This window comes from Ochotona princeps, chromosome 1 (assembly GCF_030435755.1).
Source record: "Ochotona princeps isolate mOchPri1 chromosome 1, mOchPri1.hap1, whole genome shotgun sequence".
Lineage (NCBI taxonomy): Eukaryota > Metazoa > Chordata > Mammalia > Lagomorpha > Ochotonidae > Ochotona > Ochotona princeps.
Window position 1 is genome coordinate 156,413,118 of NC_080832.1, and position 18,845 is coordinate 156,431,962.

An 18,845-nucleotide genomic window follows, 5' to 3' on the forward strand; every position below is an offset into this window, starting at 1 on the left:
AGTTCTTAACCACATCCTGTGAGTACTTCATTGGCATTTCAATTTTAGTTTATACACGGAACCGGCTTCTATACACCTTAAAATGGCTATAGGGTACTATTCAGCTGTCTCGTGTCTATTTTCATTGGAGTATTTAGCAGTTTATAGTGTTAAAACATAATTTTGCTGAACTTGGCAGATTTTAGGATAGTCTAAACTGGCTTATAACTCTGACAAGGCATTTGTCAACAGTTGAGGTGCAGACCAGTTTTAGGAGGGGTGTGCAGAGAAATCTTCAATGCCTTAGTGAGGAGTAACCAATCTTTGTGTCCTCCCTAGTAAGGTATGTGTGAGTCCACGCCGACCATTTCCTCCTGGTTCTAAGCTTTCCTTGTTGTTCTCTATCCTAATTTTTTTTTGGGGGGGTCTCTGGTCCTTGCAGGAGAGGGTGGGGAGCCAAAGTTGGAACTAAATAAGGATCAGAGAAAGCTCCTCTCCCTAGTCCCAAAGGAAGTTTACTGTTCTTCTGTTTCTGCAGACCGCTCAGGTCTCCTGGCTGTTGTTCCAATGACCTTGGATACTGTCAGGAAGGATTTGGGCTTCTTCCATCCCATGTGGGAGATCCAGATGGGGGTGGATGACCTCAGAATTCTCAGGGTCTGAAGGCACTCCAATTCTCTATGTTCTTCTTGGCGGTTGGGATGTAGTCCTTGGTGCCCGTAGTGATAGTCCTTGGTGAGGATCCGGGAGTCTACAGGGTTGGGATACAAGCCTCCTCCTGCCACCTGCTGCACTCTGGGGTGCCCCCCTGCTCTGTGTGTACGACCTGTTAAGAGATTGTCAGGATCGCTCTTGATTCCCCCTATATGTCTTTGTAGTTTGAGTTACTTGTTCCATTCCTGACAGGTTATACTTCACGTCTTCCTCACATTCTAAGCAGATGGAAGATTTCTCTGCTCTCCCACCCCATTTCCAAGTAGCATAGGGTCTTAAAAGTATATCAGGTTTTACAATTCTTTGATGTAGATCATAAGCAGTTTGACTCACATTGATTGTTGGTTCATTGGTTACATCACAATATCTTATTGCATGAGCTACAGACTGGGCTTGGAATAATACTACAATTTACAGGTACTGTTTTTTGAACTGGCATCATTTCATCTTAAATTAAGGCAAATATGTGGTATCTAACCTTCTGGGATTGGCTCATTTCCCTTAGCATTATGGTTTCCAGTTGGGCCCATTTGGCTACAAAACTGCCTTTCATTTTGTTTAAAGCTGAGTAGTATTTCATGGAGTAAATGAACCATAGCTTTCTTATCCAGTCTTCTGCTGATAAGCATTTCGGTTACTTCCATGGTTGTACAATTGATTGTGCTGCTATGAACATAGGGGTGCATGTTGGTTTCTCATGTAATAGTTGTTTTGGATATATTCCTAGGAGTGCTATTGCTGGATCATATGGTATGCAGACTTTCCGTTGTTCGAGTGTTCTCCATACTGATTCCCCTAGAGGCTGTACAAGTCTGCAGTCCCACCAGCAGTGGAGTAGGGTTCCCTTTTCCACACATCCTCGCCAGCAAGTGTTGGTGGTGGTTTTTAGTATGTGAGCCATCCTCACTGGCGTCAGGTGGTATCTCATTGTTGTCTTAATTTGTACTTCCCTTATTGCCAGGGAAAGCTGAGCGTTTTTTCATGTTTTTTCATCTGGGTTTGTTCCTTTGTGAAATGTCTGCCCATTTCTTGAGTGGTTTGTTTTGGTTGTTCTGGAGATCTTTGTATATTCTGGAGATTAGCCCCATATCACCTATGTAGTGTGCAAAGATCTTCTCCCATTCTGTGGGCAGCTTTTTTACTTTGTTGATTGTTTCCCTTGTTGTGCAGAAGCTTCTTAGTTTGATGTAGATACATTCATTTGTTCGTGTCTTGATTGCTGTTTTTGGTGTCCTTTTCAGGAAGTCGGGACCTACCCCTAGATCTTGCAGAGTATTTCCAACATTTTCTTCCAAATGTTTGAAGGTTTCTGGATATAGGTTTAGGTCTTTTATCCATGTAGATTTGATGTTAGTGAATGGTGAGAGATGTGGGTCTATCTTTTTGTTTCTGCAGGCTATCAACCAGTTGTCCCAACAGCATTTATTGAACAGACCTTTCCATTTGCCTGGATTGTCGTTTGTCTTTTTGTCAAAGATTATTTGGCTGTATCTGTGTGGGTTCCCTTCTGGTGTTTCTATTCTGCTCCATTGATCTTCCTCTCTATCTTTGTGCCAGTACCACGCTGTTTTGATAACCACTGCCCCATAGTATGTCCAGGGGTTTGGAACTGTAATTGGCCCTGCTAACTTCCTGTGCTTCAGGATGGTTCTAGCTATTCTTGGGTTTTTGTGTTTCCAAATGAACCTTTGAATCATTGTTTCCAGTTCCATGAAGAATGTTTTGGGTAATGTGATTGGAATTGCATTGAATGTATATATTGCTTTTGGTAGTATAGACATTTTAATGATACTGATTTTACCTATCTAGGAGCATGGGATGTTACTCCATCTTCTGAGGTCTTGTTCAATTATTTTTTAAGTAGTTTGTAGTTTTCTTCAAATGGGTCTCCTACATTTTTGGTTAGGTTTATTCCCAGATACTTCATAGTTTTCTGTTATTTTGAATGATATCTTGCTGATTAGATCCCTTTCCATCTTGGGGCTGTTTGCATACACTATAGCTGTTTTTCGTTACGTCATTTTGTACCCTGCCACTCTACCAAACTCTCGTATAAGTTCTAGCTGTCTCTTTATTGAGTCTCTTGGCTCTTCTATGTAAAGAAACATAACACATCGCCATGGAGGAAAAAGACACGAGGTGTAGTTAAGCGAGGGAGTGAAAGTGAGGGTTTGTTCTTTGTGGCAGACTGTAAGAACAAAAGGTGAATTGTTGAATATTTTTCACCATTGCAAAGAATCTTGCTGGTAAATAATGCACCAGTCAAAACCTGATAGTTCCAATTGTTTGCATGTAATAGTTAGCAGACGCATGTCTCCATAATTTTCTCATTAAATCAGTCTGAATGTTCCACAACAATTAAAATCCTCATGTTTTAAGTTTCTGGTTACTTGAATATATAAGGTGGTCATAATTTTAAGTGCAACATTTTACATTTTTAATATCAATTGACACAAATATGCATCCACGGGGACTCTGTAAGGTTTTGCTGCATGTAAAGCAAACATTGGGTACTGATGAAATGGGGGTGAATAGATCTAGTTATGTAGTTTCCTGGATAATTTCTATGTGGTGAAACACTCAAATTCCTTCCATCTAGCTTTATATGTATTAACTGTATGTTATATATAATGTGTAGATGCGTCCACATATGTATGTACACACAGCATGTTATTGGTAACTGTCATCACCTTGTCATACTATAGAACACCAGAACTTAGTTCTTCTACCCAGCCATTACTTTCAACTTGTCCATCAGACTTCTCCCATTTTTCTTTCCCTCTCCCTTCTTCCCCCCAATCTGTGATATTATTCTAAATTCACATGAGATCAACTTTAAATTCCAAACAATGTTTCAAAAAGTTTGTAGAAGACAGAATTAAAGATCTGTTTATCTTGATGAAAAAGGTCTTAAAATTTGTGTTTTTCGTAAAATGAACACCATGAATGCAAATACAGGTCTCCACAATAGTCCCTAGTGACCTTTCACCTTCCTCTAGTGTTGGTTAGATTTCATTTCTCAGCGCTCCTCTAATTTCTTTTCGCTGTTTTTAACATTTATTTTATTTTCATTACAAAGTCAGATATACAGAGAGGAGGAGAGACAGAGGAAGATGTCCCATCCGATGATTCATTCCCCAAGTGAGTGCAATGGCCCGTGCTGCACCGATCCGAAGCCAGGTGCCTGCAGCTGCTTCCAGGTGTCCCATGTGGGTGCAGGGTCCCAAGGCTTTGGGCTGTCTTTGACTGCTTTCCCAAGCCACAAGCGGGGAGCTGGATGGAAAGTGGAGCTGCTGGGATTAGAACCAGCACCCATACAGGATCCTGGAGCGTTCAAGGCAAAGACCTTAGCTGCTAGGCCACGCCGCCGGGCCCAGCTCTCTAATTTCATTTCAATGTTTTGTTTCTAGGTTAGTCTATAAGTTTGCTGATTTTATTTCTTTTTGAAATAACCTTTGTTTCACTGATCTTTCATGTTTTTCTCTTCATTTACTCGTTTGATCTTTATTTCTTTACTAACTTTGGGATTTAGTTTATTCTGCCTTCTCTAGATACCCAAAATGCACCTAACTTGTTTGAAACCTTTCCATTTTTTAATGTAGGCATTTAATGCTTCAACCTTTACTTAGTATTTCTTTAGATGTCTTATGTAAGTTTCAAAATGCTGTATTTTCATTTCATTCAATTTTTAAGTTTTCTTTTGGATTTCTTCCACATTTCTTCTTTGGATTTCAGGATCATAATATTTACTCTGCAGATGGTTTTGTTTTCAAGATTTATTTGAAAGGCAGATGTTACAAAGAGAAGATTTTCTGTCCACTGGTTCACTCTCCAAATGGCTGCAATGGCCGGAGCTGAACCAATCCCAAGCCAAGAGCCAGGAGCTTATTTGAGGTCTTCCACACAGGTGCAGGGTCCAAGCACGAGAACTATCCTCCACTGCTTTTGCAGGCCATAAGCTGAGAGCTAGATGGGAAGTGAGGCCCCCGGAACATGAACCAGTGCCCACATGGATGCCGGTGTGCAAGGTGGAAGATTAGCCTCTTGAGCCATAGGGCCAGCCCCTCAATCTATGGCTTTATAATTACCAAATTTGTCTGGATTTATATTTTGTGATTAGAAAAGATATGATGTACTTTTTGTTGTTGTTTAATATGTGGTCTTAGAGGAAGTTCAGTGTATTCAAGTACATATTCTAAAGCTATTGCAATTTGAATGCTGTGTCGGTGTCTGTATACCCTAGAACTGTGGTTTTTCTTTTAGTTTTTTGTTTTTGTTTTTGTTTTTTTTGCTTGACTAACATGTTAGTTGATTCCTTAACTCCACTTTTCTTGATCTGGAGCTTGACTCTCCCTTTAGATATGTATGTGTTTTTTTTTAAAAGATTTATTTTGTTACAAAATCAGATATACAGAGAGAAGGAGAGACGGAGGAAGATCTTCCTTCTGATGTTTACTCCCCAAGTGAGCACAATGGCCGGTGCTGCGCCAATCCAACCAGGAACCTCCTCCAGGTCCCCCACGCAGGTGCAGGGTCCCAAGGCATTGGGCTGTCCTCGACTGTTTTCCCAGAGCACAAGCAGGGAGCTGGATGGACAGTGGAGCTGCTGGGATTAGAGCTGGCATCCATATGGGATCCCGGGGCATTCAAGGCGAGGACTTTAACACTAGGCCACACTGCCGGGCCCTCCCTTTAGATATAATAAGGCTTTTTAAGAAAATGACATGCTGTGGCATTGGATATATGGTACCCAATCTGTCCTATCTTATTGTTGAATTAATTCCTTGATCACTATCTGATGATCTTTGTATCTTTTTATAGCTTTTGGCTGAAGTGTATTTTGTCTAATGCACTACTCCTGCTTGCTTTAGGTTTCCACTTAGGTAGAACATTCTTTTCCATCTTTTCACCAGTATGTGTCTTTACTAATGATTTTCTTAAGGTACATATCCTTGGTTATTTTTTAATCCATTTAGCCAAACTCTATCTTACCTGGGAGTGTGGTCCATTGACTTTCAAAGCTGTTGCTAATAAATAGTAACAGTAAGTAGCTGTTATTAGTAAGTAATCTATCCACTTAAAAATTAGTTGGTTTCTTCTGAGTATTCTTCATCCAGTTATGGGTGAGCTTCAAAGTTTTCCATTTTGGGCCCAGCACACTAGCGTAGTGGTTAAAGTCCTCACCTTTCACCTGCCAGGATCCCATATGGGCACTGTTTCTAATCCCAGCGGCTCTGCTTCCCATCCAGCTCCCTGCTTGTGGCCTGGGAAAGCAGTCAAGGATGACCCACAGCCTTGGGACCCTGCACCCACATGGGGGGCCCGCACTCCTGGCTTCAGACTGACTGAGCTCCAGCCATTGCGACCACTTGGAGTGAGCTATCGGACGGAAGATCTTCCTCTCTGTCTCTCCTCTCTGTATATCTGACTTTGTAATGAGAATAAATAGAAGTTTTGCATGTTCTCATGATGCTAGCCTGCTACCTTTTATTTGCTTCTGTCTGTACATTTCCCTCAAACAAGTTTTAGGAGGCCAGTTGATTCTGATGACTTTCCTGACTTTCACTCATTTTGGAGAATATTTAAGTTATAAAGGATAGTTCTACTCAGCCAAGTATTTTTGGCTGATAGGCTTACTTTTTCTTCACAACTTGAGCTAAACCATTCAATTCCCTCTTGGCCTATAAATTTTTTGTTTGACAATGTTGTTCGTTTAGTGGAGGTCCCCTTGAAAACGACAGTGCTTTCCTTTTGAGAATGAACAATTGTTTGTACTTAAAAGAGCCGGACCACAATAGGTCAAGGGAACGTGGATCTTTTCTGATCCTGTCAATTGACATCCTATGGGCCTTCTGTACTTGGAGGTGTAATTATTAAGATCAGGGAAGTTATGAGCTGTTTCATTGAATATGTGGCATACTCTCTTCCTCTCAGGAATTCCAAGAAAGTGTTCATTTCAGTAAGGTCTCAAAGCTCCCGGGCTGCTTTCATTCCCTTTCTCACATTTTTTTAAAAGCTGGCTAGAAAATATTGAACCTGTCTTCAAGTTCAAATATTTTTTAATTCTGTTGATCCTCATTTATCTTGACTTTCAACTATTTTCATTTTTAATTTTTCTTTAAGAAATACTTGATTTGCAAGGTAGATAAAGAGGGGGAGACAGATCCTCCATCTCAATGGCTGACATCAAGGCCTGGGCCACTGGATAGCCAGGAGCCTGGAGCTCTGTCCCTCTTGTAGATGACAGGGACCCAAGTACCTCTGCCCTCTTCTGCTGCATCTGCAGACATATTAGCAGACATCTGGATCCAAGGTAGAATGGACAAGACTTGAATTGGAGCTCATAGGAGATCAGTACACAGGCAGTAGCTCAGCCTGCTGCTCACAAGAGCCAGTCCACAGTTGATTTTGTAACATCTGTTCAATTCCTCAAGGTCAGTCCTTGCCAAATTTCTCATATCATGCATTGATTTTCTAATTTCATTTTCTGTTGAAGTGTCTTATGTCTTTTTGAGTGTTTCACATCATTCTTTGTGGATTCTTTATTTTATTGGAAATGCAGGTTTACAGAGAGAAGCAGAGACACAGAAATATCTTCCATCCACTGGTTTATTTACCCAGTGTCCAGAATGGCCAGAGCTGAGCCAATCCAAAGCCAGGGGCTTCTTCCAGATCTCCCTCATGGGTGCACAGTCCCAAGGCTTTAGGCTATCCTCTACTGATTTCCCAGGCCACAAGCAGGGAGCTGGACGGGAAGCAAAGCATCTGGTATTAGAACCAGTGTCCAAATGGGATCCCGGCATGGTGGAAGTGAGGACTTTAGCTACTAGGCTACTGCACCAGACCCCTTAACTGCCAAGCTATTGCGCCAGACCTCTCCCGTGTAAATTCTCAAATTTACTAGCATTCCTATGTATGCACCCTTAATTCTAATGTCGGTGTACACTAGGTATTAATGTTAAACACTTCAACAATGTGGGAGTAGTTTCTTATAGTATAAACAATTCTATATGTAAAACTTGCAAGGTTCATTTCTCAACATGCTTAAGCCTTTAGTATTTTGTCCCAGCTTTTCCATTCTACGATAGCCATACTTCTGTAGGACAATATTCTACAAGCAATTCTCTTCCTTAATAACCTGCTTATTTGCTCGATTTACATTTTGAAACAATCATGTAAGACTCCAAATTAAGACATTCTATAAATAAAAACATACCGCATTTTGGCCCATGTGCAAGTGATGGTGAGGGGCCACGGCATGGCTGCAGACCCTGGCCTCAGTTGCTAGGGGGTCTCCAACAGTGGAGCTGACCCTCGAGGTAGATCCCAGGGATCTCCAGCAGCTGAGGCCGGGGGTCTCCAGCATCAACGGAGAACTGAAGAGAGGGGGCGCAGCGGGGCTGGTAAGGCCAGGAGCAAGGGAAGGGGAGGGAGTGCGGCATGGCTTAAGACCCTCCCCGCACTGCGAGGGTAAGTCCAGCAGCAGCAGAGACCCGCACTGTGGCACCTGGGGGTCTCCATCAGTATTGGCGACCCTCGCCTCGGCTGGTAGGCGTCTCCAGCAGCGTCGGCGACCCTCGCCTAGGGTGCTGGGGGTCTACAACAGAGGCGGCGACCCTCGCCTTGGTTTGCAGGGGTCTCCAGCAGTGGCGGAAAGGGGAGGGGATGGAGCGTGGTGCAGCTGGAGAGTCCAGGCTAAAGGGAAGGGGAGGGGGGCGGCCAGGCTACAGCCCTTTGCTGCACCACAAGGGGATCCAACAGCAGCAGCGACCAGACACGAGGGAAGGGGAGGGGCCCTGGCCCAGGGGAACACACTCACCACCACGGCTTCCCGTGGTCTCCAGCAGCAGCTACCCTTGCCTCTGCTGCCAGTGGTCTCCAGCAGCGGTGGCAAGCTGAAGAGAGGGGGCACAGCGCGGCTGGTAAGGCCTGGAGAAAGGGAAGGGGAGGGAGCGCGGCATGGCTTGAGACCCTACCCGCACTGCGAGGGGAACTCCAGCAGCAGCAGAGACCTGCTCTGCTGTACCTGGGGGTCTCCATCAGCATTGGCGACCTCGCCTTGGCTGCCAGGGGTCTTCAGCAGCGGCGGCAACCCTCACCTCGTGTGCTGGGGATCTCCAGCAGCGATGGTGACCCTGGCCTTGGCTTGCAGGGGTCTCCAGCACCAGCGGTGACCCTTGCCTTGGCTGCCGGGGGGTCTCCATCAGCAGCAGCGACCCTCGCCTCGGGTGCTTGGGGTCTCTAGCCAACCGGCCAGGGGAGGGGTGGGAGCAGCGCGCCTGGATAGCTCAGGCACATGGCGAGGGGAGCCTAAGGGGCATGGTGCATCTGGAGAGCCCAGGCGCGAGGGAAGGGGAGGGGCCGCAGAATGGCTGCAGACCTTCTCCTCGGCTGCCAGGTGTCTCCAGCAGCAGAGGCAACTCTCGACGGGGACCCCGCTGCTGGGGTCTCCACACCGAGGCCCTCACAACCTTCCTGTGTGTGTGATATGGGGTGGTGTTTTTGGGCCGGGGTGTTGCAGGGTGGTGTCCCAGTGGGTCAAGAATCAGCCTGCCAGGCAGATGGCCTGCATGGGTGCTGCTTCAGATCCTGGCTGCTTCCCCCACAGGCCAGCTCCCAGCCGATCCTCCTGGGAGAGCAGTGGAGGATGGTGCAGGGCTTTGTGCCCCTGTGCCCCTGTGCCCAGGGGGGAAACCTGAGGCATTTTGGGAAAAGATGTTCCACTAGGTAGCCTTCCATAGGCCGCTCTGGGACAAGAGACACCATCCCCTTGTCTCTCAAAGTGCATCGTGGGACGTATATTCCCAGCACCTCTTTTGCCGCCAGGCCGAGGCCAAGCCAAGCACAGCCGAGTACAGCCGAGCACAGCCGAGCTCAATCGAGCAGGTATGCAGTGCAGTGTCCGGGTTGCAGCGCCAGGAGATGGTCAGGCTTTTTGGAGCACATTTGGGAACTTGTACTGTAGGTGGCAGAAGCCATGAGCAGGTATGACGTTGGCTGGGGAGCCACCTGGGCCTGGATAAGGGAACGCTTTCAGGGCCTGTGCTCCCGACAGCACGGGCCTGGATCCCTGGACTGTTTCCCAGCAGCTTTTCCTGCGTTCTACCCTGAACCCTTCTTTAGGGGAGGTGCACCCTTGCATCCCTGCCCTCTACTCAGGCACCCGTCGCCCCTTTCCAGCTTGTCCCTGCCTTGGCCATGCACCCCATCCCCTTGGGGAGGCCCTCACAACTGCCCTGTGTGTGTGGTATGGGGTGGTGATTGTTGGGGTGGAGTGGTCCAGGGTGGTGTCCCAGTGGGTCAAGAATCAGCCTGCCAGGCAGATGGCCTGTATGGGTGCTGCTTTAGATCCTGGCTGCTTCCCCCACAGGCCAGCTCCCAGCCGATCCTCCTGGGAGAGCAGTGGAGGATGGTGCAGGGCTTTGTGCCCCTGTGCCCCTGTGCCCAGGGGAACACCTGAGGGAAGCTCCTGGTTCCCGGGATTGTCGTGGCCCAGCCTCGGCTGGCTCTGGTGCTGGTCCTCGGGGAAGTGAGCCAGCAGATGCAAAAAAGATTGCTCTCTCTCCCTCTCTGTTCTTCTGTGTTTCAAAGCAAATAGCACAGAGGAAGGCTGGCATGCACACAGGCAGGCAGGCAGGCAGGAAGAGATAGACACCTGCTGCCCTCCTGGGAGGGAGCATGCTGTGTGCTGTGTGCTGTGTGCTGTGTGCTGTGTGCTGTGCTCTGTCTCTACTGCTTTTTCCTGCGAATGCAGACCCTGAAGGCTTATGTAGGGCTTCCGTCATGGGACTCCTTTGCAACTTGTAAAGAGTGTGCTTGAGAGAGAAGGTCTCTGTGGCTGGGGCTGCTTCCCTTGACTTGGCAGCAGTTAGGAGGAGCATCCTGCAGTGAGTGCCGGTGGCCATGAGAGGGCAGGCGAAGCTGCCCTTTCTACCCCTGTTTCTCTGAAACTTGAGGAAAAGTAAGTGAAGAGGCTATTTTAGAAAGTATAAATTAAATAGAAACGGTTTTGCCAAGCATTTGGATTAAAGAACAGCTACTAGTAAGTATGTTTCTAGGGCTGCATCTTACTCTCACCCTGGGCCTTTTTACAACATTTCATTATGTTTCTCCTACTACCAAACTGAAGCTCATTCTCTCCCTTTCCCTTTATTTTGTTTTGTTTCTAAGTTTTGCTTCTATTCACCATCTGCAATATCGGATCATTTTGGGCCTACTCGTTATGAAGTCTATCTGTTGGCCATGGTGGGCTCTATCCTACCTCTTACTTTTTACAAGAGAACTTCCCCATTATCTCATTTATTATTTCCGGTAGGCTTAAGAACAATAGTTTTATCATCCTGTTTATGGGTGTGGGATATTGGGTCTAACAACTTGGAGTAACTCATTCACAATCATACAGTCATGAAGTACCAGGGCTGAGCTCGTTGTCCCAGTTTTTTGTTTGTTGGGTTTTTGGGTTTTGTTTTGTTACTCTAAACTTTTGTAGTTGGTGGAAACAGATTGTGTGAACGAAAGCTGCAATCCCAGGAGGTAACCAGATGGAGGAAGGGGGTGTCATGAGTGAGTGCTGTGCAGAGTGATGACATCACGCCAGCTGATACAAACAACCTGCCCATTGGATCTGCATGTCACTTTCCTGTAAGAGCCCACCTGATGTTTGTAACCAAGTGACAGTAAGGGGTGTTAGTGTATGTAAAGGTGGGAGAATGGGGAGTTCTAGTGTCTGGAAAATACCTGCAGGTGATGCCATTAGTTCTTTGTAAAGTGCTGGTCTTAAAATGTGAAACCTAAAAGGAAAAGTTCTTGTGAAGCTTTAGGAAAATTAACAGACACTTGAATACTGGGTACCTTTGGGTACAATCATGTTTGAATTTTTGACCTTGAACTTGATTTGAATAAAGTCCTATTTTGTGAAGATCCTAAAAGTTCTGGGGAACTGAATCCCAGGCTTCAACTTCCTTCAACAGTTCCTTTGTCATTTATTAGCTTAAGCTGCCTTTCTGTTTTCAAATATAGGCAGTTCATCTTCTGTATAGATTCCCAATACAGTAGGGATTAAAAGTTGCTCAAAGCTAGGCAGTAAAACTTTCAGCCAAGAAAAAATCAAACATCTGGATGGCCCAAGGGAGCAACTGACATTTCAGTTTTTTTAAAGATTTATTCCCTGAATATATCAAATTTAAGCATAGGCTTTGGATCAGTGCAACTTGGGTTCTGTGTCACTTATTCTATATTGCCTCAGTATTATATTATGGATTCAATTTCTTGCTCAGTTTTTGGAAATGGAAGACAAATTAAGTTGTCAGGCAGGACTTTAACCTGTAGTTTGCATTTCCTGTTCTTGAATTGTAGTGCTAGAGTCTTCAATGTTATTAATTTTTGCTAACCTGAGTAAGGAAGTGAAGTCCCAGGACTGTTTGGAAAACAGGATGAGCTTTAGTTAGGGAGGGTGGGGGTGTGTGAAATGATGGGTTTAATAAGGGAAGTGAATAGGAAGCAGCAACAAGATGGTCATGTTACATTTGTTGAGACCAGAGATTCTGAAAATATAGAAGTCACTTCAGAAAACAGGGACCTTGTAGGTATCATGCTCCTGTCTACTTCTCTTCCCCCCCAAAGTACTAATGTTGAAACAATTTTGATTTGATGGTGATACCGCTTATGGAAGGATTGTTTTTTTCACTGTAGAGGCGAGTCCTGTTTGGATAGAATTTGTATACAGATATAGTGAACATCTTTGGAAGTTATGTCACCAGTGACCGTGTGCTTTAAATCACTTGCATTATTGTTATGATGATGATGATGATGATGATCAAGGCAATTGCAAAGCACTTACCCTTGAACATTTACCAAAAGTCTGAGGCTCTATGACATAATATTGATGGATTGTGTTGTTGAAGAATTAACAAGATGAATGCCCTTTTCCCTATGGTTGTAAGTACTTACATCTTAAACTTATTGCTAAAGAAGTAGGTGTCAGATAGGCTGATTTAATTGTGCTCAGTATTTTGTGACAAATCATGAAAGAGATTCCATTAGTCAAGATATTTGCAGTTCTAATGAAGAGTAAAATCTGATGATTTAGTAATGTTGGGATTATCTCATAACTAGTTGTTTGATTAAAGATCAAACATGCTAATGTGATTAGTAGATCTTATTATGAGACCTAATTAGGCCAGGGTTAAGCAAGAACTTCTGGCCCATTATCTCTTTCTGTATAGCTACAAACTACAAATGGTTTCTCTATTTCAGTTGTTACAATAAATGTCTTATGTGCATGAAAAGTATGAAATTCTAATTTTGGTGTCCATCTATAAAATTGTATTGCAGCGTAGTGATGTTTATTCATGTACATTGTCTACAGCTGCTTTCAGTTATAAAGGCAGAATTCTACAATTGTATGTAATCATACAAAGATCATATATCCCACAAAGCCTAAAACATTCAGTATTTGTAGAAAAAGCTGACATTTCAGATAAACTGTAGTGTCTTTCGCTTTTGTCCACTTCTTCACATTTCAACATCCATTATCCTGGTCTAGATCTTAGTTCTATATTGCCAAAATTGTTGCAGAAACCTCACAACTGGTATTCACATTCCTGGTTTTCCTTACCTTATCTTCCTAAAATATGCACACTTAAATATTTAATGATGTCTCCGTATTTACAGAAGAATCTACATAGTTCAGCGCAAAGCGCTTCTTGGGTCACTCTACACTTCAGGGAAGGCTCCACCTGCTTGCTCATTATAGTCTATACTTAGGGTAACCATCTGATTTTTCCAGAAGGGATAAGTAAGTGTGAAAGAGGTCTTTATAGTCATTGAATTGAGAAAACAAGTGTAAACCAGTATTATTCTAGGCACATCGGGATATATATATATATATATATATATATATATATATAGCGCCATATTACCAATTTTTCATCTGGTTGCTACACATTCCTGATCTCTATATGTACTTGCTCTTTTAGTTCTACTAGAATTTCTTTTCCTCTTTGTATAAATATCTACCTGAAACATTTTTCCAAATCCAGTTTATGAAGAGCCATGTCTGTGTAGCTGTACTCATACATAATCTCTTTCTCCCACTGCACACGCACACACACGTGTGCACACACACACACACACACACACCTATAGTGTACAGCACTAGTTTCTTTGAGACATAATCCTTAGCAAACACCATATTCCTCATGGATCTATATAGCACCATGCCATTTGCAGTATATATTTGATGAATCAATGAAGACTAGATTGTGGAGACTAGTATTTGAAGTATTCAATTTCTGAATCTTCCATTTTAATATGATTAAGTAGTAAGCAAAACTAGGTTTCTGAGGACTGAGGACACATCCTTGAGTGCCAGTATACAAGTGTAGCAGGATGGATTAAAGTGCAGGTATAAACTTTGGGATCCAGCCTTCCTGAGACTGCATTATGATTCTGTCACTAATAGGCTGTATTACCTTGGGCTAGTTACTTTCTTCTCCTTACCTTCTTGCATCTGTAAAATGTGGGTGATCATAGTAGTTACTGGATGGAATGATGGCTGAATAATCAAGTATTCCAAGAACGCAGTGACTGCTCTATGAAAGTTCACTGCTGGGAGAATCAAGATGGCAGAATAGGGTAAGCACACGTTTAAACAGATGGAGAAACATTTAATCAGGATGAAGCAGAGAGGACACATTCCAGGAAATAGAGAAAAGAACAACAGCAGAGGGATACCTGGAGACTGACAGACACAGGACAGCCGACACAGCAGCAGACACAACGGTGTGGTGTTGCAGTGATGGATACTCCAGCAGCATTCAGCTGACAGCAATCGGAACTCCACCAGCAACCAGGTGGGAAGGGACTTGCACTGGGAACTTGGGAGGTGAACCCAAAGAACTGGCCATCCTGCTGGTCCATTTGATTTGACCAGGAGCAGAGACAGAGCAGCAGATCCCAGATGGGCAGTGCGAGAACAGGGTGGATTCACAGCCCAGTCAGCCCCATAGAGCCGAATTGGGCGCCACTTTGCGTAAGGAGACAAAAGCAAGGGAAAGGACTGAGCATAAGTTGAGCTGGGAGTGAACTCGTTTCTTCTTTTTTTTTTTTTTTTTTGCATTTTTTTATTTATTTTTGAAAATTATATTGTTGACAATCTTTACCTAGTTAATTACGGTAAAAAGGTTCAGGAGCTATAGGGAGGTGGGTAAGACTATTATGTCCATATTGTTTCCTTCTTGTATCTGAGGTAAAGGGGGTTATTGAGGGAGAAGCCCCTCCCAGTTTCCCACCCACCCCAAGTCCCGGATGTGGGGCATGCTCTGAGATCCTTGCTCAAGTGGTTTTAATAGTTCATCAGTTATGAATCACTGCCATTTTCACCACTCCAAGCACGAGGGGGTTGTTGAAGAATCCACTGATTGACATAGTCATAGAGTCTTCATTTGCCCAGTATTTCGCTGGCAACACAGAGCTGAGGTGGTTGATTGACTTGTTCTTTCTTCTGTCTTTTCTTGGCCAGGGCTCTGAGTCCAGCATTTCGATTGGGGAGAACCCCAAAGAAATTGTGAGGTATTTATAGACCAGATTCTCGTATGTTCTAGCAAGCACAGGGCCCGGCACAGTCCATCTCCTGGATCAGCTGGTGGTTGCAATTGCTGGGTTGGTTCTGTTTTCAGGCCCAACATAAACTGGGACCAATGGCTGTTGCAGTCCAGCCTGGTTCTGCCCAGCACATACTAGGCCATCACATATACCAGTGGGAGCTGCAGCCTAGTCAGAGCGACCCACAATAACACCCAGCCACGCGGCTAGGGGAGGGGAGGGGGCGGGGCGCGGCGCAGCTTCAGACCCCAGCCTTGCCAGGAGGGGATTCCTCTCCCCGCGCAGGTGGAGACCACTGCCACAAAGGGAGGGGAAGGGGGCGAGGCGTGGCTAGAGACCACGGGAGACAGGGCCACGGTCCTCACTCTGGACACCGCGAGACAGGGCCTGGTCCTCTCTCCAGACCCCAGGAAGCAGGGCCCCGGTCTTCCCCCTGACACCTTGGACAGGCCCTGGTCCTCTCCAGAACTCTGAGACAGGGCCCTGGTCCTCTCTCCGGAACTGGAGACAGGGCCACGTTCTCTCCTGGACCCAGGAGACTGGACCCCGGTCTTTTCCCCGGAACACGGTAGACAGGGTCCTGTCCTTTCTTGGAGCCCGGGCGCCTCGGGTGCGGGGGGTTTCCAGCAGTGGCGGCTACCCTCGCTGCGGCTCCCATGGGACTCCAGCAGCAGTGGCGAGGGGAGGGGGCGCTGCACTCCTGGAGAGCCCAGCTGTGCTGCCAGGGGAATGGAAGGGGCACTGGGCAGCTGGAGAGCCCAGGTGCAAGGGAAGCGGAGGGGGCGCAGCAGGGCAGGAGACCCTCCCCCGCGCCGAGAGGGGATCTCCAGGAGCAGCTGGGAGCCTCGCCTCGGGTGCTGGGGTTCTCCAGCAGCAGCGATGACCCTCACCGCGGCTCCAGAGGGTCTCCAGCAGCAGCGGTGGCGAGGGGAGGTGTGGGGGGCTGCGCGGCTAGAAAGCCCAGGCTGAAGGGAAAGGGAGGGGGCGTGGCACGCCTGCAGCCCCTAGCCACGCCAGGAGGGGACAAAGCCAATTGTTTTTTGCAGCCCTAGGCAGAGAGAGCCGACCCCTTGCGGTGCGTCACTGCTAGAGGAGGCAATTCGGAACCAGCACAGCTCCAAACTCAGACACTGCTTTCCCTGGGATGCACCGGGGTGGGGGGCCGCCAGCTAGGAGCTGGCGGGTGTGGGGGAAGCAAATGTGTCTCAGGCGCGCATCAGCCTGAGACCGTGAAGGATTATCCGCGGGATTATCCGCGCGGTCCACGCGGTCCAGCCAAGGGCACAGGCAAGCCTGCTTAGTTGGCTAGCTTTCAGAGCAGCTCTCCAGAGGCAGCGAAGTTCTGCTCACCAACGGGGAAAAAAAATCCGGAAGGCGGGGGAACAAAGCTTGGTTCATTCTCAACATCGCACGTCCCGGGGACTCTATTGCCCCTTGGCTTTACTCAGAGTTTCTGCTTAAGGTCTCTCTCAGCTGGTCCAGGCGGCAGGGAAGGCACCGGTCTCCTCCTTGGGGTGGGGGGGAGGTTACGCCCCACCCGCCTTGTCTTTCTTGTCTTTGCTGCCGGACTGTGCCGGGTTCTGCCGCCTCAGCCTTCCCGCAGCTTTTGTGTTGTCTTCCAAAGTTAGATTAACATTCCTGCCTTGAAATTTTTAAAAATATCGTTATTTTGGTAAATGTGCTACTTTACATCCATAAGTGGCTTTAAAATAACTCCAGAAAGTCACTTATAATTACCACTGAAAAAGCATGAAAATTAGCTTCCGATCTTGTGCAAACCTGGTTAGGTTTGTTGGCTCACCCCTTTCAGAGTGTGACTACAGGATACTCACCCTTCAAAAATCAAACTTTCAAAAAAGATTTATTTATTTTTATTGGAAAGTCAGAGATACAGAGAGGAAGAGAGAAGATGTTCTGTCCTATGATTCACTCCGCAAGTGACCACAACTGCTTTCCCAGTTCACAAATAGGGAGCTGGATGGGAGCGGGGCTGCTGTGATTAGAATCATATGGAATCCTGGCACGTTTAAGGCAAGGACTTGAGCCGCTAGGCCACCGCATTGGGCCCCCAAAATGAAACCTTTTAACGTAAAGAAAACTCAATTTCTAAATGCGTCCTAAGAATCTACTAAAGATGCAAAGCCTCTCCTGTGTATTGTTTGAGAACAGTAAGAGCATCTAATTCTGTGTTGCTATAAAATGTCTGGTAAAAAAAAAAAAAAAGGAAGCTGATCAAAGTAAAAATGTAATTAATAATAGTTATTGTATTTTACTCTCCCCTGAAGATTTGCATGTATTGCTACTGCAGAGTTCCAAAGAATACATAAAATACATTTTCCCCAAATCATGCCCCCAACCTCATCTGAAAATAATTGATGATAGAGCTGGTGATGTGGCCTCAAGGACTAAGCCACCATCGGCATCATCAACATCCCGTGCAGGTGCTGCTTTGGGTCCAAGCTGCTCTACTTTCAATCCCTCTTCCCACACTAGTACCTGGGAAAGACAGCCCAAGGATCACACTGAAAGTGTGAGGGGAAGCCTGTGTTGACTAAAGGAGACTCCAGTTGCGTCCTCTATAGCTTTGATGTGGACGCATGTACATGCCACTGCATGAAATAGCACAGCATCTAGTAACAGTGTCTATTGATTTTTACTCAAGGGGTACTTCCAGTGGAAGCGTCATTTTTTAAAAAGAAAAATCATAAAGGAAAAAGAAGGAAGGAAGGAAAGAGAGAGAGAGAAAGAAAACAAACTTTGAGGGTGGGCATGATGACCCAATTGGCTAATCCTCCAATTGTAAGCACCAGGACACTACTGATTCCTGTCCTGACTGTTCCAACTCCCTTCCAGCTCCCTGCTTGTGGCCTGGGAAAGCCTAGAGGATGGCCGCAGTCCTTGGGACCCTGAACCTACATGGGAGATCTGGAAGAAGCTCCTGGCTTCAAATCAGCTCAGCTCTGCCCTTCGGGGTCATTTTTGGAGTGAACAAACAAATGGAAGATCTTTCTGTCTCTCCTTCTCTCCATAAATCTGCCTTTCCTATAAAAGTACATTTTTAAAAACTCAAACTGCAGTTTTATTTTTTTGCTACTGTATTCACGTGTCTTTTTTTTCAAACACCCCTTTTCTGCCACTCACGCAGAAGGGCATTTAAGCAAAGCAAAATGAAAATATCTCTATGGTCTCGGGAGCATTGTTGTAATTTTAGGGGCAGGCCTGGTTCTTGGCAGGGAAAGAGTGTAGCTTGGATCCATTCCAATCAGGGCACAAAAATCAGCTCTAAGGGCTTTGACGCGTAGAGAGAATGCTTCACCAGCTCTGGCTTCGTAATTCCGCATAAGAGGGAAAGCTTTCACCGAGTTCCTGTTCCAGGGATCACCATTTTCTGCAGGTGTGCCTGTGAGCGCGCGCCCAGGTGTCCCGACCTGAGTGCGCTGGTTAGTCAGGCGCGCATGTGTCTTGATTTCAATCAGAGTTGTTGTAGGTTTCAGCGGCCTGTCCATCAACTAGTATTTCTGGAGAAGCTCTAAATCCAGACACCTGCT